General features: G+C 37.7%; 1 long non-coding RNA gene across 1 annotated transcript in view; it reads left to right on the plus strand.

The window, feature by feature from the left end:
- The window catches only part of LOC141584022 (uncharacterized), a 236,721-nt gene that overhangs the window by 44,276 nt on the left and 170,733 nt on the right, over positions 1 to 21,712 (plus strand). The window contains exon 2 of the long non-coding RNA XR_012516889.1: positions 18,238 to 18,259. This is a non-coding gene — a long non-coding RNA (uncharacterized LOC141584022). The remainder of the gene's footprint in view (positions 1 to 18,237; positions 18,260 to 21,712) is intronic.

Consider the following 21,712-nt stretch of genomic DNA (forward strand, 5'->3'; position numbering starts at 1 on the left):
GATGTCAATTGAGAAAACTGACAAGACAAATCTTAATCATTTTAGGAGGTTTGTTTGCCAAAGTTAAGGACGTCTGCCCTTGATACAGCCTCATGAGGTCCTGATGACATGTGGCCAAGGTAGTTGGGGCACAGGTTGGTTTTACACATTTTAAGGAAACTTGAGACATCAATCAATACATTTAAAAAGTGCATTGGTCTCATCCAGAAAGTCAGGGACAACTTAAAGCAAGGAGGGGGCTTCCAGGTTACGGGTAGGTGAGAGACAAACAGTGGCATTCTTTGAGTTTCTAGTAAGCCTTTACAAAAGAGGCAATCAGAATATACATCTGTCTCAGTGAGCAAAGGATGACTTTGAATAGAATGGAAGGCAAGTTTGCCCTGAGCAGTTCCCAGCTTAACTTTTCCCTTAGTTTGGTAATTTTGGGGCCCCAGGATTTCCCCATCATATTCCTAAATCATGTTGTTCTCATTTCTTTAGTTACATGACCAAGTCCAATATCTACTTCATCTGCTGGGTAGACAAAATGGAAAAAAATTGTCCATGTTCATACTAAGAGACCCAGTCTGACTGTTCTTCGTTATCTTTTCTGAGATGAAAAAATTCAATCATAACAGCAAAGGTGGAAGGGGAAAGTAGCAGTACATTTGCAGAGCATTTTAATCTTCAGCAGGCAGTAGCAACTTCAGACATTTCTTTTCGGCAACCAAATGCACTGGGGATACCCCACATTTTCAACACATCTGTAGTCAGCATTTCCTGATTAGTATGCCGCTTTGTTTTTAGTTTAGCATGTGTAAAATTAGAAGTTGTGTGAATTGCTTTTGGCGACGTAACAGTATAACGAGTGACGACTTTGAAAGCACTGACTACATGGAATTTGATAAGACTAAGCTGGGCTTCTTCCTGCAGTTGATCTTGACTCAACAATATTGCGTTAACATGGCACTAAATCACTTATTCAAAATGATGACTTAAAACAAAATAATAATATCTTTTTCTTAGAAGTTCTTATGTTACTTCTTAATCACAACTAAAGACAGATAATGAAAGACTATGAAACAGCCTCAGTTCCAATACTGTCTGGAACCTACTAGGGGGTCTAGTCTAAGAAGAGGTTGCATAAAGATGACCATGGGTAGAAGGAGAGCCTCCTTAGAATCTGAAGGGAAGAACAATGGCAACATTTTGCTCCTCTCCAGAGTGAGGCATGTATGACTGTAGTCTATCTTATATTATTCTTACTATCTTTTTAATGTTTAATTTTGTAAAGGCATTAAGTATACACAATTATAAAAGTTAAATAATATTACAAAGTTTGCCTTACTCTCTCAACATCCTGTTTTCCACTCCCCAGGTACAATTATTTTCAACTCTTTTAGCTATTGCTTCCAGTAATTACTTACATAATTCTAATGGCACATTCACAGCACTGTTTCATTATATTTTATGTTTACTTATTATCTATTGATGGTAGAAGATAAGGCTTTTGTTTTTCTATACCCCTCTTCACATATACAAATATTTGTTTTCCTAAAAACTTGCCAAATAGCTTATGGTTAAGCTCATAGAGTTTTTATTTTTTTATCTTGTAAATATTTATTAGTAAGTGGATTTATTTATGCACTTTTATTTTTACCATTCATTACCTTTTCTGCCTTAAAAGTTTTTGTTGCATTTATTATTACTTTTAGGTGGTACAGAATAATTGCACCTGTTTATGGGGTACAGTGTGATACTTTGATACATGTGTGCAGTGTGAATGAGAAAATCAGGGTAACTAGCATATCCATCACCTCAAATGTTTATTATTTCTTTGTGTTGGCATTACAAGTAGATAAGCATGAACAGAGCAAGAGAGAGCTCTTTCCCAACTCACTAGAGATGTCAGGGAATGGTTCAGCAATTATCACATTGCCTCTCTAAAAATGATAATTAGGTAGACCAGCGAGAGGCCATTTCCTAATGGTCCACACCTGTTAACATCAAAATGGTAAGTGAATGTAGGCCACAGAAAGAAGCAACTTCCTGGGCATGTGTGTTAAGAAATAAAAATGAGGTGTGATCTTCCTGGGGCACACTCCACCAGAAAAGGGAGGAAAGCCTCAGATGGACATGTGTATAACTCACTAAACACACCTGGCATGCTCAGTTCCAAAGGGTATTATTACCCTGGAAGCCTTGGGCATGCAGAAAACCCTACACTGAGGGAAGAATTGTGAAAAAGAGGTGAGCCTATAAAAGTCCTAGGATCATGGCTAAACAGGGCACTTGGTCCTCTCTTTAACCTTCATGTGCCTGCTTGGGTCTCTTCCAAGCACACCTTCCTTTTTTTCCTGTTCTAAGACCATTTTAAATAAACTTCCTGTCCTGCTCTGAAACTTGCCTTAGTCTCTTTTTCTGCTTTATGCCCCTGAATTGAATTCTTTCTTCTGAGGAGTCAAGGACTGAAGTTGCTCTGGACCTGTACAAATTCACCACTAGTAACGGGTAACTTGAATATTTTCCATCAGTAACATTAGGAATATTCAAAATCTTCCCTTGTAGATATTTTTAAAATATAGTAAATTGTTGTTAATTTTCATATTTCTTTAATGCTATAGAACACTAGAATTTATTCCTCCTATTTATCTATATATATTTGTATCCCTTAACTGATGTTTTGCTATCCCCCTTTACCCCCATACTTCCTCACCTCTAGTAATTCTTTTTTTCTTCTACTTGATTTTCTTCAAATTTCTGGTTAAGGTTTTGTATATCCTCTAATGGCTCTGTAAAAATAACTTTTAATTCTATTTTCCACATACCCTTTTTTTCTGCATAGCTATGGTCTCAGGACTTATCTTTGCTGTCAAAGAGATCTTTCTGTGTTACAGTTCTCAATTCCTGGATTTCACGTCTTGCTCTTTTTAGTTTAATTCTTTGTTTTGATGGGCAAAATCTCCAGCAATCTCCTAAAAAAAGAACCATAAAAGCAAAATCTTTGGAGAACTTTAATGTCTGAAAAATGTGTTTATTCCATTGTAACATTTGGTTGATATTGATTTGGATTAGGAAAGTTGTACTTTCTTCAGAGGAGAATACAAATGGTAAGAGTCTTCAGTTTCTGTCAAAATTGTTTAGCGTCATTTTCATTTAGGGAAGAGAGTGGCCTGAGGGAAAATTCAGGCCCTATAGACAGCCAGTTCTCTGGTTACCATTGAGACAAATTGAATTCACTTCCATTCCTTAGGAACATTGACATTATTTGCAAAGATGATGCTGTGCTGTTACCTCGCTGGGCAGTAGTGTTAAGTACCCATTTGTAGGTCTGAGCATATATGGGAAAAACTGAGTTTGTCCTTCTTCTGTATTGTCAGAATTGGTGTCTGAGAAGTGGGTTTTGTTAGAATGGTCCTGAACAAAAGGCATAAGAGGGTGGGGGATGAGGAACTTTTGATCCCTGGCTGGCCGTGTGGTCACTCATGGTAAGAAGCAGTAACTGTGCTGCAATCATTTCCTAAAGGTACAAGTTACCAATGAGGCTTAAAGAAGAATCCAACTCCCTTGGAATTGGTTCACTGGATGCCTAAGGAAATCAAAGATAATAAGAAAAAGGCTATAGTTATCTTTAGTAGTTAAAATGGAAGTAAAAGAGAGTACTGGGTTGATCCTTGACTCTTGACCAACATTTGGCCACCAGACTCAAAGTTACCCTTCAAGAGGAAAATTATGCAAGGACAACAGAAAATAAGTCCGGTCGTTTACCAAGAAGACAGTCAATGTAGGGGAAACACAAAAGCAAGGAAACTATTAAAACCGGAAGGGGTAATGTGAAGAAATCATGTCATTTTGTAGACTGGCATCATCAGCTTCTTGAAGAGCCTTTACTAAAACGGACTGTGAGAGCAACAAATTTAGGAGCAGTATCTTTAGTTTTAAATGCTGCAGAGTTAAAGAGCTTGTTTGGGTTGATGCAGAACTCACAGCTAATTATGGAACACTCACAGATTGCTATACCCAATCTAGATACATGGTAGGTGATTCCTGAGGAAACAGACACCCTAATGAGCTGGATAAAAGTCACTGTAAACTTTGTTTACCCTGAGAAGGAGCCTTCCTGACTCTACCTATAAATATCAAGTGGAATACCACAGATAAAGCAGTTGCTACGCAAGCTACATGGAACTGGCTTTATAACGACTGAGATATTCACCTGCTAAATATGCTTCTTACCCAAGTCATGGTAAATGCTGTGGTTAAGGGCACTCCTTTAATGTGGACTCCCCCCAACCCCCCCCATATGACCTTGCTGCTACAAAATCTAAAGACAGTTGAGGAAGCCTTATTAAATTTGTTGTATCTGTTTCCCCTTATGAGTCTTACAGATGCTAATACAAATAGTAGGTTAATTAACAAGAGAATGGAGAAAGGGCAAAGAGAAGCATTAGCCCAGAAAGATAAAAGTTTTTAGATTGTTATTAAGAAATAAGGGGAGCAAAATAAACATGGATAAAGGTGAAGCTGAGAGGAAAAAGGAAAGGGATAGTCATAGGACTCTATATAGCAGGATGAAAATCTTCAGATGGTTATTAGATGTCAAATGAAGAATGATGAGGTTCATAAATTTGGAAAGGAAAGCTGTATCTCTCATAAAGAGTCGCAGACTTCAGGGTAGCCATTCTGACAGGCTGAGAAGCATAGCCTTCAGCAAGAAGCTAGAAACAGGTCCTTGGAAGGTGGGAATAAATAAGTTCAGGATCTATGCTGAACAAAGTGGCTGAATATCCATATTCAATATGCTGTAGGAGAGGTCATGAATATTTATGAAAGGATAAACATGATCATACACAATTGAGTCTCATGCCTCTTCATGCATCCCACATTAAAAAAAAATGGCAGCATTAGCATGATTCAAGGGTGGAGTTTTCAGCCCTCTGATGATGTTAAAGGGAAAGCAGAGGACGTGAACTCTCACCATGCATTCTCTGTAGACTGGTCATACCTACCCCATGGTTGGTGGTATCTTATCAGAGAGGAATGCTGGTCAGTTGTTATGCCTAAATCACAAAAGAGAGGGGCAGCCTCAGGTGGTTGGTAGAAATCAGCCATAGAGTCTCTTGAAAGGATTGATTTCTCTTTACCCCTTAGGGCCAAAGCCTACTGGCAGTTGGCAAGGGAGGGTACATAAGTAGGTATATCTGATGTTCAATGGCATCTTAGCCAGGATCTCAGCTTCCAAGGTTCTCTGGGATCCTCCTGGGAAAACAGGGTTCATTCAGTCAGTTGGGAGGCTTCAACTTTTATTTTTATTTCTCAAAAGAAATGGGATTAATAAAATAGAAATCGACAGAGTGAAAACAAAGATTCTTAACACAATACTATTTAAGCTTGGATGGCTCAAAGACAGCCACCTGCTCCCACAGTTTGCTGCATTTACTCGACTTTGGAGAAATTTAAAATCTTTGTAGAAGGCAAAGATTAAAATGAGAAATCTGATCTGAAATTTCCTGTGGCAGATTAATCAAGATACACATTGACAAAAGGGTCAGGGGTCCTTTTGCTCAACCCCCTTACGGAAACACAAAGCCTTTTGCACAAGACAGGGTAAAATGGTCTACGGGTTGTGCAAAATACTCTTGGCATAAGTAACTCCATCTTAGAAAAAGACTCCATCTTACATTTCAAAAGACATCAAGCCAAAAGGGTCCATATGTTCACCTATCCAATAGAGATAACACCCAACCACATAATGGTATAACAGTTTACTATCAGTCCTCACCAGAGGATTCAAGGACCATAAAAGGAGCAGTGCTTCTCAAGCTTGATATGGCCATCTTGACAGATCCCATCTGGCTGTCACTCAGAATCAGCACTGAGCATCTGCCACAGAAAGCTCTGCCCAAAGCACCATCCGATTTTAGGATACTGTCCTTGTCTATGTCACTCTCCTTGGGCTAATTTGTTAAAACTTTTTTTTTTCTATCCCCTCTTCTCTTGGTGTTAAATCCTATTCTATTTGGTGTGAAATTTTAACCTGTATCATTTATATATTGACTAAGTATGCTACTATGTATGGTTTATGACACAGACTGACTTGGTGGAATGCCTTAAGCGTGTGTGCCCACAGCTCTGACTACTGATGAATAGGTACTAAGGAGAATCGCTTTCTTGAGAATTCCATTTAGCCCAATACTTTTGTAATTGAAATAACATCAATAAAATTTGACCTGTTTGCATAAGGAGAGACACAACCAGGTCAGTGCATGTTTGGATCAGTGCAGGCCCAAACATGCACTGACCTGGTTGTGTCTCTTCTTATGCTGCTCTCGATGGGGTAGGAAATAGAAGTTCTTGAAATTAGAACATAAAAAATGTAGGGATTGATAGAATTATAAAAGTTGGAAGTTTAAACAGACTTTATATGAAAAAGTCATATCTCTTTTACCTGAATGTTTTATAGGAATGAATGGTATATCTGATCAGGCCACACACAGGTAAGTGTTAAACAGCTCAGTGGAGAGTCAGTGTGACAGCCTCTTGCACCCACACCTGGGTTCTTGTACAGTGCCCAAGAATTCTGGAATGAGGTCACATAGGCTTGAAGGATGGTGAACATGGAGATTTTATTGATTGGTGGAAGTGACACTCAGTAGGATGGGGAGCTGGAAAAGGGATGGAGTGGGAACATAATCATCCCCTGAACTTCTGCAGTCGCTGGCCAAACTATTCTCCATTGATACCCAGTTGAATTCTTTGCTAATGTCTGTCCAACTGCCTCTTTTCCTCTTGATTCAGATGCCTCTCTTCTCTCCTTCTCTGCAGTGCTGCTCTGTACCAGTGGAGCTTGGGGTTTTTATGGGTACAGGGTGGGGAGGCATGGCAGGCCAGGGGAGTTTTGGAAAAGGCAACATTCAAGAAAAACAGGAATGCATGTTCTTATTTAGGGCCATGGGTCCAGGCTTGAGGGTGGAGCTCTTGCCAGGGACCCCACCTTCTTCTACTTAGTATTTCCCTGCTTCCTGTCTGTGACAATGAGACTTCCATAAAAACTCAAAAGGGCTGCATCCAGAGAGCTTCTGCATACCTGAATACATGGAGATTCCTAGTACATGGCACTCCTGGGGAAGGCATAGAATCTCTGTACCTTTTCTCCCATACCTTGCCCTAAATGTCTCTTCCTCTTTTACAAAGGATACCCTTTGTAATATCCTTTATAATAAATTGGTAAAGGCAATTAAGATATTTTCCCAAATTCTATGAGCTGCTTTTGCAAATTTCTCATGCCCAAGGAGGAAATCATGCAACCCCATTTTACAGCTGGTTGGACAAAATCACGGGTAAAACCTGAGATTTTTGTCTGGCATCGGCAGTGTGTGCGGGAGGGCAGTCCTGTGGAACTGAGCCCTCAACCTATGGGATCTGACTTAATCTCCAGGGAGATAGTATCAGAATTGAACTGAATTTTAGGACACTCATCTGCTATTTACTACAGAAGTGTGTGCTTGCTTGGTGGGTGAGGAAAACCCCCATGTGTCTGGTGTCAGAATTGATCTGTGTTGTGAGACTATAGTAGGCAGACACTGAGTTTGTTTTTTTCTCTAGGTCATCGAAGTAGGTAATCTTTATTACTGAAAGAAAATGGGCCACGTCAGGCTGTGGTTTCATGTTTGTGACCCAAACAAGAACATGTGCCTTCCATTTTAAGAAAGAAATGCAAAATGGAAAGATTATAGGCTCTAGTTTGAAGTCTTCTGTAGATGGTCTATGTGGGTCCTTGAATTCCCTGAACTTGGCTAAAATTCTATTTTGTGTTAAATAGTTTTGAGATAGAGGTAAAAGTGGCTGTGAGTTTCAATATTTAAAGAGACCCATGACACACAAAATAGTTAAGAACAATTGAACACGAATCTCCCTTTTCTCTATTTAACAGATGGAAAAACAGATTCCATGGAGGTTAGGTGTCATGTCAACATACTGTGTGCTTCTAGAACAGCTGAGTCCAAAGCACCGGTTTTCTGACCCCTAGGCCAGTAATCTTCCCATGTCAACTTTAGTTAAGGTTTTAACCAAGCCTCATCTATCAATATTGCTTACTTATTTTCCAAGGATAGGTGAGGTAAAGGTTCACTGAGATTAATTGTCTACAATTAAATGTAGACTGAAAGAGGCCTCTGATATCAGAAATTGTCAAGGGAGCAGCATTTATTTTTGTCATTGCTCATTCTTTTCACCCGGTCATGAGAAAAATGTGAATATGAATAAATCAATGTAGATTCAAAATCTTGACAGTATTGTATGACTCAAGTAGTACACTGGAGTCTCAAGATAATTACAACCATTTTGGAAGAGTAAACATTCTGCTAATGCACTTTTGACCAAGGAAACCAAGGTCTTTTTTTAATTGACCTCTTTTGGAAAATCAGTTAATGTAACTATGTAGGGGCAGTCTAATTCCTGTGATCAGAAAATATGAAATTTTGATTACTAATGACATGTAATTTTTCACTTATATATATTATTTAACTTCTTTGACATATTATTTTATTGAATCCTCAGAAACCACCAGGTAGGGTAAGTTGTCATGACCCCTATTTACAAATGAGAAACTGAGGACAGGGATTTGAAGAGACTTGCCTGAAGTAATGCAGCCAAGTTAGAACTGGAACAAGAACGTGCCTTCTGATTCTGAATTCAGGTTTTTTTCTCCTTCATACCATGTGACATCTTAATCACAGTTAGTCATGCTGTCTTTCTTTTTTTTTCTGTTTCATTGTTTTAATGGCCTACATTTAATAAAATTTGTGATTATTGAAGGGAACTCTATCCATGGAGTGCTTATGAAAGCTTAATTGCAGCAAAGTACCCTCACCCTGACGGGTTTTTTTTTTTTCCTTTTTTCTTTTTTTTTTTTGTTTTTTTTGTTTTGTTCTTTTTTTTTTTTAAATTGCATTTTAGGTTTTGGGGTACATGTGAAGAACAGGCAAGATTGTTGCATAGGTACACACATGGCAGTGTGATTTGCTGCCTTCCTTCTCAAACTCCAATGAGGATACATTTCAGAGGGAAGAGTGAAACCAGAATAGGCCACGCTGTCCTTGAGGGTTTGCAGCCGTGCCCTGCATGAAAGAAACATGCTCTGTTGGCCTGCCAGGTATGACCACGCTGAGAGCATGTGAGTGATTGCATTGCCCACATTCCCTAGATCCTTTTTCCTGGCTAGGATACGGGAATGTGGGCAACGCAAAAACTCACTGAGAGATCAACTTTACTCATTCTATTTCAGGTAGATATTGATAGTAGATGAGGCCACAAAATACTTTGCAAAAGGAACATGAGACAAATATACCAGCAAAGATTTACTGAATTACTATGCTCCTCGAAGGACCTGGCATAATGTGATTCATGACTAATATTTTGGACAACTGTTTGGGTCAATAAGAGTTTGTGTTTTTTAAATTATGATGAGTCCAGGTTTTGTCCTTTGGTTTGACCTAAGAAGTAAGCCATATGCCAAAGTATGTAAATAATTGCTTTTCATTAAATTATCTTTTTGGCTTCAAATTTTTGTGAAAGGAGGAAAAATAAACAACCTCAACTTTTTACTTTGTGAATAAATCTGCCACATGAGCCCAGGACGTAAGGTGATGTTATTAACTAGTGTGCATTTCTGGCTTGCTTGACATGGAGAGAAAAATTTTAAATCTTTCTTCTAGTCCTGATGTAGATTGGGTCTCCAAAGGTCTTATTCATAATTAGTGGTTTTTTTTTTAAAGTGTAAATTGATGCAGCTGCAGTGGGAAGCCCAAAGCAAAGCTTGATCATTGAAGGGTTTTCAATCTTATTCCTGCTTGGTCCTGGTCATGGCCACAACTGCAGTCTCCACACTGTTCTGGCTGCATTATATACCTGGGCTGCATTTACCAGACTCTGAACATGTTTTCATTTCCTCATAGAGAAATTTCTCTTTAGCAAAGAGCTTATGATCTATGTAAAATAAAAATTATTCTTCTTGGATTATATTCTTGCTAGAGTCCCTGGAAAATTCATCCCTTTTCTCTTTGCAGCACTGTCATTGTTTTGAACACCATAAATACCTAGAGTGAGGAAACTGTCCAAAGAGATGTCTCAGGAACACTTAAAAAGAATACCCACCATCATATCCAGCATTTGTGGTTTTAAATACTTGATATCTAACTTTTACCCGACCTCAGATTTTCCTTTCATTCTCATGATTTTCTTCATACCAACCCTCAAACTTTCTCTTTTATATCTACCCTTATGCATAGTTTTGTCTACTGTTCCTTGCGCTGGCTTATGTGGCATTATTAATTAGAATAAAGCATCTTGGGGAGGGGCAGTTCCAAGCTCCATCTAGTCCTTAGCCTCTTCTCCGCTTTTTACTGCCTCTGCTTACCGTTCAACATTTCCGGTCTCTTAGGCAGAGCTTAGATATAATGTGGCAGTCACCTAAGGATCTATGTATGAATCATAAAATATCTGCTAGCCACAAGTAACTGGACAATTTAAGATTAACTTTCATTCAATTATGACTTCACCTATATTGGTGTTATCGAGTTAGACAACTCGATAACATGTTTTAGGAAACATCTATAAAGTCTATTTCCTCAGTATCCCATTTGCTAGAGAAATGCAAGGAGGACAAGCAGTGGTTAGCTTATACAACAGCTAAGCAACTGCTGGACAATCTTGACAGCTAGCCTCTCAATTTGCTTTGCTATTTTCCCTAGTTCTGATTGTAGTTCTGAATTCTTTGAAGACAAAAGAGAAATTTCTGTGTTTGATAAAAGAACTAACAGCACAACTAGGGGAAAAAATACTGTTAAAACCTGTCATTGAATGCTGGGAACATATGTTACTTTTATAGACAGAAAGAAAACAAAACCTTGTAAGTCCCTGGAAAAATATGTGAGTTAGCTGACAGGTATGACATCTCAGCACAACAAGTAAAGCTCCATTGAGCAGTGGTTGTGTCCAGAGGGACTTGATTGGTCACAGGTGGCAATTCTAGCTCCCTGACCTATTTCTTCAGTGTCTGTGATTAATATCAAATATCAAGTAAGGCTCACTTCCAACAATAAGGTTGAAGATACACTCAATTAAAATAACGTAAGGTTTTAAATCCTGAAAACCCAGTTGAGCCATCCAGATAATTCCTAGGGCATAATCCCCCAGATTAATTAAATAAAAAAAGAGCTACAAGGACTTGCTTCCTGAAGCAAAGCTTCAAACAGAATGACACTTATTACTTACCTGATATTTATCACATGAAATTGTAGGACCAGCCTTTTTCAGCTAATGGTGTTGGACAGCCTAAGACAGCCTGTATTAATCAAGGTTCTCTAGAGGGACAGAACTAATAGGATAGATGTATATATAAAGAGGAGTTTATTAAAAAGTATTAACTCATGTGATCACAAGGTCCCACAACAGGCTATGTGAAAGCTGAGGATCAAGGAAGTCAGTCCAAGTCCAAAAGCTGAAGAACCTGGAATCTCATGTTGAGGGCAGGAAGCATCCAGCACAGGAGAAAGAGGTGGCCTGGGAGGCTAAGCCAGTCTCGTCTTTTCGCGTTCTTCTTTTCACATTCTTTTGCCTGCTTTTTATTCTGGCTGTGTTGGCAGCTGCTTAGATTGTGCCCACCCAGATTAAGGGTGAGTCAGTGGACTGCCTTTTCCAGTCCACTGTCTCAAATGTTAACATCTTTTGGCAACACCCTCACAGACACACCCAAGAACAATACTTTGCATCCTTCAATCCAGTCAAGTTGTCACTCAGTATTAACCATCACATAACCAAAGACAGCAGATTCAGAGATAGACTCAGATAAGACTTCAGACAGCACACAATCATGGACCAAATGGTTTCAATCAAAACCAAAGATTGGTTATGTATTTTTTTTCCTTCTTTTATAGAACTAATGTTTCAGAAGAATTATTACATATTTTCAAAGCAAATGGGTTCTTTGACTTTTTAGTCATACATTGTGTAGTTAATTAACTTAAATGTGTGTGTGTGTGTACATTTTCTTGTTTTTGATGCCTGTAATAGCTAAGAATCTTATCACTATCAAAAACAAGAAAATGTATATATCTGTTTTCTAAATAATATGTTTATAGGAGATTGCTAACAATATTTTCATAAAAGATTAATATAAAAATGTTAATAATGTAATTTGTTAGAAGACATAGTTGGTTTTCCACCTTTTGTCTCCAGAAATAAGTTCTTTGCAAGCTGTACCAGTTGTGGAAGTACTCTGGCTTCAGAGAATCACACTGTTTGAAAGTTCATAAAGTCAGTAACAAAATATATTCATCATCTAATTTTCAATTCCTTAGGACAGTGTATATTAGTCCGTTTTTACACTTCTATAAAAAACTTCCCTGAGACTGGGTAATTTATAAAGGAAGAGGTTTAATTGACACATTTTCGCATGACTGAGGAGGCCTCAGAAAACCTACAATCATGACAGAAGGGGAAGCAGGCATCTTCTTCATGAGGTGACAGGAGAGAAGAAGTGAAGCAAGAACTTCCAAACACTTATAAAACCATCAGATCTCATGAGAACTCATTCACTATCACAAGAACTGGATGGAGGAAGCTACCCCTATGATCCAAACAACTCCCTCCCGAGATACTTGGGGATTACAATCTGAGATGAAATTTGGGTGGGGACACAGAGCCAAACCATATTATTTTACCCCGGCCCCTCCCAAATCTCATGTCTTTTCACATTTCAAAACCAATCATGCCTTTCTTAACAGTCCCCAAAATCTTAACTCATTACAGCATTAACTCAAAAGTCTACAGACTAACATCTCATTGGAGATAAGCTAAGTTCCTTCTGCCTGTGAGCCTGTGAAATCAAAAGCAAGTTAGTTCTAAGATACAATAGGGGTACAGCCATTGGATAAATGTTTCCATTCCAAATGGGAGAAATTGGCCAAAACAAAGGGGCTACAGGCCCATACAAGTCTGAAACCCAGCAGGGCAGTCATTAAATCTTAAAGTTATTAAATAGTTTTCTTTGACTCCATGTATCACATCCAGAGCATGCCAATGCAAAGGGTCAGCTCCCATGGCCTTGGGCACAGTGCCTTTAGGAGAAATCAACAAAATTTGGGTTAAATATCCAATTCTTTGTTATCCCCCATATCCAATTTATGATGTCTATCTCTATGACTCTCTATTTATTAATCAATAATTCCACAAAGATTTGAAGTTCCTTAGGACCAGAGTATAAATAATAACATCAGAATACAAAATAAAAGCGAGGCAATTATAAATAAAGGGAAAATAAGTTGTAAGGATTGGTTTAACATGCGTATGTGACTATGAATCTGAATCTGTGCCTGGTAGAAGAATCTGCACTGCTATTGTTTTAGTTAGACTGGATATGATGGATGAACAAAGATATGACAATTTCATTGATCCCCTTATAATTGGAGGAAAACTCAATGCTGTGGTTTAAATATTTGTTCCCTCTAAAACTTATGTTGAAACTTAATCCTTAATATGACAATATTGAGAGGTGGGGCCTTTAGAAGTGATTGGATCATGAGGCCTCTGTGCTCATAAAAGGATTAATCTATTCGTGGACTAATGGATTAATGAGTCAGTGGATTAATGGGTTATAAGAATGGGACTGATGGCTTTATAAGAAGAGAAAGAGACTTGAGTTATCAAGCAAAGTCCTCTTGTCATGTGATACCCTGCACCACCTCGGGACTCTGCAGAAAGTTCCCACCGGCAAGAAGGCGCTCACCAGATACAGACTCTTGACCTTGAACTTCTCAGCTTCCATAACTGTAAGAAACAAGTTTGTTTTAAAAACAAATTACTGAGGTTGGAGTATTCTGTTACAAGCAATAGAAAAAAGCCTAAGGCACTCAAAAAATGTTGCATTCCCAGAAGTGACAGTGAGATTTAAATAGGTTTTGAAACTAACTTTACATGACACCGATACTACCAATCAGGTCTATTACCAGCACAATGTCAAGTTAGTTAGCTTGCTGAATTCTTTCAGTGGAATGTTTTTGTTTTCTGTAAATCCATTCTGTGATGTTTGCATGGGCTAATGAGAAGGCATCATCCACAGGACATGCTCTTTTTATGGGCCATTTTTTCCCTTTTGGCATGTTAGCACAGTTGTTTGAAACCTCTCATCACTACGAGAAAGTCATCTGTTAAGGGCCACAGCTCGTAGCTTGTTCTTTCAACGATGGCCCCGAGTAAAGGCAGCAGCTCTAAGTAGATTCTGATGTTAAGAATTCAAATCTATTGTCAATTTTCTATTTTTTCTTTCCTATTTATGCCTATGTAGGGACTAGCCTGTACTTTCTCCCAGAAGAGAGAAACAAGCTATCATCCATTTCTACTTGCCTAACTTTGACTTACTGAGCAGGGGATTTTACTCTTTTCACTAAAGGTGTGAACTTGTGTTTCTTTTTCAATCAAATTAAAGATAAAACCAGATGATATTCAAAGTATAATCATGTCTAGTTTGTGAAGATATAAGTAATTTTTTCAGGAATTAAATAACAAAACAGCAAGAAAATTTCACAATAAGAAATGTCATACAAAATGGGTAAGATCTAGATGGTCAAAGAGGCAGAGATCCTCACCCACTGGCATGGTCCAGGGGTCTTGAGTCGGGCAGGGGATACCTGCTAAGCAATGAGCAATAGGTAGGATTTGGGAAGTTAAAATGGAAGAAGAAAAACATTCATGTCTCCCTGCATAAAGAAATGTAACTTGTTTTTTTCTAGAGATAGGATTTCTGTCATCAGGCAGGAGTGTAGTGGCATGATTATAGCTCACTACAGCCTTGAACTCCTTGGCTTAAGCAATTCTGCCTCAGCCTTTCCAGTAGCTAGGACTACAGAGACACATCACACTGCCCAGCTTCAATGTAACTTTTACTTCATGGAGAAGCTGGCTGGAGAGGAAGAATTTGTTCTTTTTCCTTTCAAAAGCCTTTTTGTCATTCTAAGAATTCTGTGATCTTTAGAAACACATATTTTTCCAGAAGATCACTTATTAAAGGGAGCAGATCAGCTTGAAAAGCAGATTTCTTCATTTTTAAAATATTTTTATAATTCTCAAATAAAAGCATTTTTTCAAAAATCATTTAATGACTGAATTTAAATGTATCTTGTTGCTGCTGCTATCTTTGAGGGCTCTAGTAACTACTTCTGTTTAGGGTTTAATGTCATAAAAATGGTCTTTTAATGGGAATCAGAAAGCACCACTGTCTAAGGAGCAGTTTAGTGAGCTTAATTCCAATTATTATTCTAAGCATGTATGCAAACATTTTTGCAAATAAATAGTTTAATCCTATTTATTTATTTTATTTTATTTATTGATTTTGAGATGGAGTCTCACCCTATTGCCCAGGCTGGAGTGCAGTGGTGCAATCTTGGCTCACTGCAAACTCCACCTCCTGGGTTCAAGTGATTCTCCCTCCTCACTCTCCTGAGTAGCTAGGATTACAGGGGAACACCATCATGCCCAATTAATTTTGTTTTGTATTTTTAGTAGAGACAAGTTTTCACCATGTTGGCCAGGCTAGTCTCGAAGCCCTGACCTCAGGTAATCTACCCACCTCTGTCTCCCAAAGTGCTGGGATTACAGGCTTGAGCCACTGCCCCTGGCCAGTTTAATGCTATTTATATATGGTCTGGTGACACGTCTACTTCATTCAGCAATATAATGGATTTTTGTTTTCTTCATGAAACATGCATCGTTCCCTATTTATTGAAAAATTTTTATTGAAGTATAACATACACAAAAATTGCATAAATCATGAGTGTAAAACTTGGTGCATCCTACAAGGTAGACATATACATGTAACCAGCATTAAGGAACAGAACATTACCAGCACCTGAGAGATTCGCTTAAGCTCTCTTTCCATTCAGTCTCTCTACCCCCATACCACAGCTAGTCACTATCTTGTCCTTTTTAACACTGTAAATTATTTTTTTCCATTTTGAACATTATCCAAAATGCAATCATATAGTATGTACACTTTTGTATCGGCATTTTTTTTTTTTTTTTTGCTGTTCAACATTATGTTTGCAAGATTCATCCATATTCTTACATGTTATTAAACAACAGTTCAACAAAAGTTAACATTAAAACAACAAAAAGACAACCCACAAAGTGAGAGAAGATATTTCCAATCCATATACCTGAGAAATGACTCATATTTAGATATTAAAAAAACTCCTGTAATTAAAAAGACAGGTAACCTTATAGAAAATTAGGCAAAATTACCTGAATTTGTACTTCACAATAGATAATATTCAAATGACCAAAAAATCATGTAAAACACTTAACTGTATTAGTCATTAGGGAAATGAAAATTTAAACCACAATGTGATACTACTGCTACTGCAAATGCTGGGACAATTACGATGAAAAAGACACAAAATAGCAAGTGTTAGCATGGACGTGGAGCAAGTGGAACCCATACATTGCTGGTCAGAGACTAATTTTGTACAACACTTTGGAAACTCTGTTAGTTTGGGTCTTCTAAGAAGTAGTTGCAAAAATGAAAGTAGACATTCAAGAGATTTATTGTGGAGTCAAGGAAGGAGCTTAAGCAGTCTGGGAGAGCCTCCAAGCCACAGTTCTTGTCTGACACCTGCAGAAGGAGGAAGGAGGACTGATAAGAAGAATCTCCAACTGCAGAACAGATCTAAGAAAGTTTTAGCTAGGAAGATGAAGAGTTCTTGAACCAAAGTTGTCAATTAGGTTAATCCCATGTCCCACAGAAATGGATTTGTTCTAGTATTTAAATTCATGCCGAGTCATTGGCTAGAGGCAGTTTTGGGAAAGCATGGCCTTGGTGCAATCAGCAATAAATCCGAAAGGGCAGAAGCTAGGAGTGTCGGTCAACTGTGCTCCCACAGCACCGCATCTGAGCAGCCTATTCCCATAGCTGCCACAGGCAAGTGACATTAAATCTGAACATCCAGGTCCTATGATCTAATCATCCCACCCCTCCATAGATACCCACAGAAATAGGTACATATATTCATCAAAACACACGTTCGAGAATGTTCACAGCAGTGAACAATTTGTCATAACCTAGACCTAGTGCTGACCAACAGTAGAATGGATAAATAAATAGTACTATAATTAAATGATAAATTCTATACAATAATGAGAATGAAGCTATTTTTTTCTAAAAACACTTGCATAGTTTTTAATAGTATAGAAATATAATTATTTAACCACTTCTCTCTTTTCTTGGGGTGGGGGACAGAGTCTCATTCTGTCACCTGGTGCCAGGCTGGAGTGCAGTGGCACAGTCTCGGCTTACTGCAACCTCCGCCTCCTGGGTTCAAGCAATTCTCCTGCCTCAGCCTCTCAAGTAGCTGGGACTACATTCACACACCACCGCGCCCAGCTAATTTTTGTATTTTTAGTAGAGACAGGGTTTTACCATGTTGGCCAGGATGGTCTCGATCTCTTGACCTCCTGATCTGCCTGCCTCAGCCTCCCAAAATGCTGGGATTACAGGCTTGAGCCACGGTGCCCAGCCATTTAACCACTTCTCTATTGATGATTGTTATGTTAAATTTTTCCTTGTTACAGATAATCTTGCAATGAATATTGCTAAAGGGTAATTAACTAAACCTGGCATTGCTGAGTCAAATGGTATGCACATTTAATGCTTTTACAGGTTTCGAATATATTATACTTTTGTAATGTAGTTTTCAGAAGAATCTGAAAATGTCATCTTTTTTCACCCACTCTGGCAGTGACAACTGCCACACTCAAATTGGAAGCTTTGTGAGGGCTCCGGCACAGATATGTGCTGGGTATAGGGTATCCACAAGGGATGGTACAAAGCCTTGATGCTTGTAAAAGTGGAAGGGGGCAGGTGAGTAAAAACTCCAGCCTCCTTCTGATGAACTGCTGTTGCTTCTCTTTGGTAAAATCCATAGAGAAGTCAGAGGGTAAGAGCGTTCACGAGGGCTTCCATACGGATCATTCTAGGGAACTGAGCAGATGGGTAGAGAAGAGTAGAGCATGATCCAGAGGCCTAGAAAACATCCAGCTCATACCTTAACAACTGTTAGTATCAGTCTTAATGTTTTGCCCATTTTATAGGTAAGACATGTTATATTGTTTTAATTTTCATGTCTTATATATTTACTAGTAAGTCTGAAAATTTTTCTTTTCTATGAATTACATGTTTATATTCTTTACTTTTGTTTTTCCTTATAGATTTGAAGACACTCTGTGTAAGGTAAGTTGGCTTTCATTCACTTCAATATTAAAATATTTTCTTCAATTTGCTTTTTGTCCTTTAATGTTATTTATGGCAACTTTGTCAAACAGAATTAAAGACTATATAGTCTTGTTTGTAATTTTTATTTTTTTTATTTATGGCTTCTGAGTGTTTTGTCTTGCTTAGAAAACCATTCTACTCCTTCTAGATGTATTTTTTATACACTTTTTTCTAGTTCTTTTTGAGATTTTTAAAAAATTTTAAACTTTAAGCAATATGAAATTTATTTTAATATTTGGAATGAAGTGAGACTCTAATCTTATTTTCTTCCATCTGGATATAGTTTCTCAATATCATTGATTAAATCATTATTTTTCCACTAATTTGAAATGCTGTCTCGATTATACATAAAATATCCATTTATATATGGACTTGCTTGTGAACCGTAACTCTTTTCCTTGAATCTATTTGTTAATTTCTGTGTCAAGATTATGCATCTATAAGTACTTTAACTTTTAAGTATCTTTTATTATTGTAAAGAAAAGACTGCTATATTTTTTACAATATTTGCATTTTCTCTTTTGTAGTTGCTTTTCAAGTAAGAACTATTTATTTAGACTATCTCTTTAGGCCATTTTATTCATTTGTTAAAGTTTTGTGGTTTTTATCTTGTAAGTTTGCACATTTCCTGTTTTAATTTTTAGGTGGTTATTTTATAAATTTTGCTGCTATTGTTCTTTCTAATTGGGTATTCTTGGTATAAAGGAAAGCTTTGGTGTTTTGAGATATTAATTTGGCTTGTTAGTAAAATCTGTTATTTCTAATTGCTTCTGGTTGATCCATGACCTTTTGAGTATTTGCTCTAGCTTTGGTGTTTTGAGATATTAATTTGGCTTGTTAGTAAATTCTGTTATTTCTTATTGCTTCTGGTTGATCCATGACCTTTTGAGTATTTGCTGTAGCACACAACTACACATGGCTCTCTCAAGTTCTGATGCAACCCAAAGACTCAACTTACATGTCTCCTCTTCTAAGATCTGCTTCCTGGTGCAAAGGACAACTGTGGCATACTGGAAAGAGCACTAAATATGGACAAAGATGACATGGGTTGAATACTGTCTTGTGTATAATGTTAGCTAGGATTGAATTCAGCTGCATGGGCTAGAACACCACCAAAATAAGACGGTTTAGTTGTGTAAACTAAAGATCTTCTTGCTACGAAAGAAATGTGAAAGTGGGAGTGGGTTGGTCAGGTGCTTTATGAAGCTGTCTCTGATATCCCTAGGACAAGAGCCTCATCCTTGTGTTCCAAGAAAGTGTCTGTGCACCAGTGATTATGGCCAATTCCAGGCCAGCAGCAGGAAGAGAAGGCAGAAAAGCCTATGAAGGACCTGCCTTTAAGGCCATTTATCTTGAATCATCCATAATCCTTTCACTTACAGATTATTCGACAAATCTACTCACATGGCTATGCCTAGCAGGAAAAGAGTCTGGGTAAAGCAGTTGTTAGAAACTAAAACAGTTTAAATAAGCAAGTTGGTAATGAAAATCGAGGTGTTTATTTCTTAGGAAGAATGGATAGAGAGAGAGAGTTAGCAGTTTGTTGAGTCACTAAATACATATGTGAACATATGCCAATTGAATTCTTTTCCATAAAGAAAAAAATCATTTCTTATGGCTATGAAATAATATACCTCCGGTAGAAACAATTCAAACAAATCAGAGCATTTAAAGATAAAGATAACAAGTAACTAGAATCTTACCAGTCAGAGATAAATTTCCATTACTTAGTAAACATTTCTTTGTGTACCTCTTTGTGCATACACCAAATAGTTTACAGAAACAGCATTATTTTTTACATTGTTTGCTTTCTCTAAACCTGCTGGGGATGCCTTATACCAGGATATTTGCATTTCTGATTGCTTCTATCTAGAACCTCCTCTCTCTAGATACAAGTATGGTTATCTCCCTCCCTTTCTCAGTATAGCTAGCCTTTTAACTTCATCAGGGTGGTCAGCTTCCTCACTTCCTCAGTACAGCTAACTCCTTCACTTCCTCACATAGGTGGCTCCTCCTTTTCTTCCTCAGTGTGACCTGGTCCCTCCCTGACTCAGTAAGGCTATCTCCTCACATTGTCATGTTGCTAGCTCCCTCCCTTCCTCGGTGTGGCTAGCTCAGTCCCTTCCGCATGTGAAACAGCCCCTTGCCTCACCGACTCACATGGCTAGCTCTCTGCTTCCTTTAGGTTTTTGCTTAAATGTCATTTATTCAGTGACACCTCCGATGTCAGCTCCATTTATAATTGTAAGTCTCCCCCTTTTCATATTTTATTTTAATTTTCTCCATAGAACTGATCACCTTCTAATATAGTTATATATCACCTTCTAATAAGTTTTATATATATATATATATATATATAACTTAGTTATTTTGCTTGTTTTCTGTTTCCTCCCAAGACAATAGAAATTCCACAAAAGTAGGAATTTTTGTCTTTCTTGTTCACTGTTTATCTAGTGCGTAATATTAGGGCCCAGAATCTCGTAAGTACTCAATAAATGCTTATCAAATAAATGCATTCACTGTACGTCGTAACACCTGATAACATCAATTAGTCATGAGGATTAAATAAAATAACATAGACGACACTTAGCACAAGAGAGAAGGCAGAGGCTCAAAAGAGTTGAAACTGCTGTTATTTCTATTTAGACTCTTTATGTCTCTACCAGAGCACTAACTACGTTATCTTTAAAGTGTTTGTTCATGTGCCTATCTCTTCCACCAGCCCCGTGCACTCTCTGACCGCCAAAACTGCTATTCTTTGTTTCTGCATCATTAGTATTAATGATAGCCTAGTATACAGGGTGCTTTATAAATCTGAATTGACGTGAGACATTTCTGATTATTCCTAAATCAGCAGACTGCCATACTTCCTAACTTTAAATGCTTCCCTTCCTTTCTCCATGCTGAAATATTTATGAAATTATTGGGTACTTCAGAGGAAATCAGGTTTTCGCATAGCCAGTCTATCTTCTCTCTTTAGTCAATAGTTGTGTTGAAAGCTCATTTAAATAAATACACTAGAGACAGAGTTTTGAATAGGAAGAGTCTTTCAGTTTTGTGAAATGTCCAGATGGAATAAGAATTAGATGCTTTTGTTATTTCTGCCACTTTGGTTAATGAAGCTGTCCCCTTTATAATATATTTAGAGCAGGAACAATTCTCTGACCAAATATAAAATGACATACATAGGATCTTGTTTCTGAGTGTCTCTCTGAAGGATCACAAGAAATCACTCAAACACATGACTTGACATACTAGGATAAATCCAGCCAATTAGGAAAATGGTAAATAATTTCATGAGCGAAATCTTAATTTTTCCTGAAGATGCACAGTGTCCCTTTTATATCAAATCACTGGTCATTTTTTTTAAGGTCCAGAGGGAGCTGTTGCATAAGTATGTTTTTATTTATC

Source organism: Saimiri boliviensis, chromosome 3, assembly GCF_048565385.1.
Source record: "Saimiri boliviensis isolate mSaiBol1 chromosome 3, mSaiBol1.pri, whole genome shotgun sequence".
Taxonomy (NCBI): Eukaryota; Metazoa; Chordata; class Mammalia; order Primates; family Cebidae; genus Saimiri; species Saimiri boliviensis.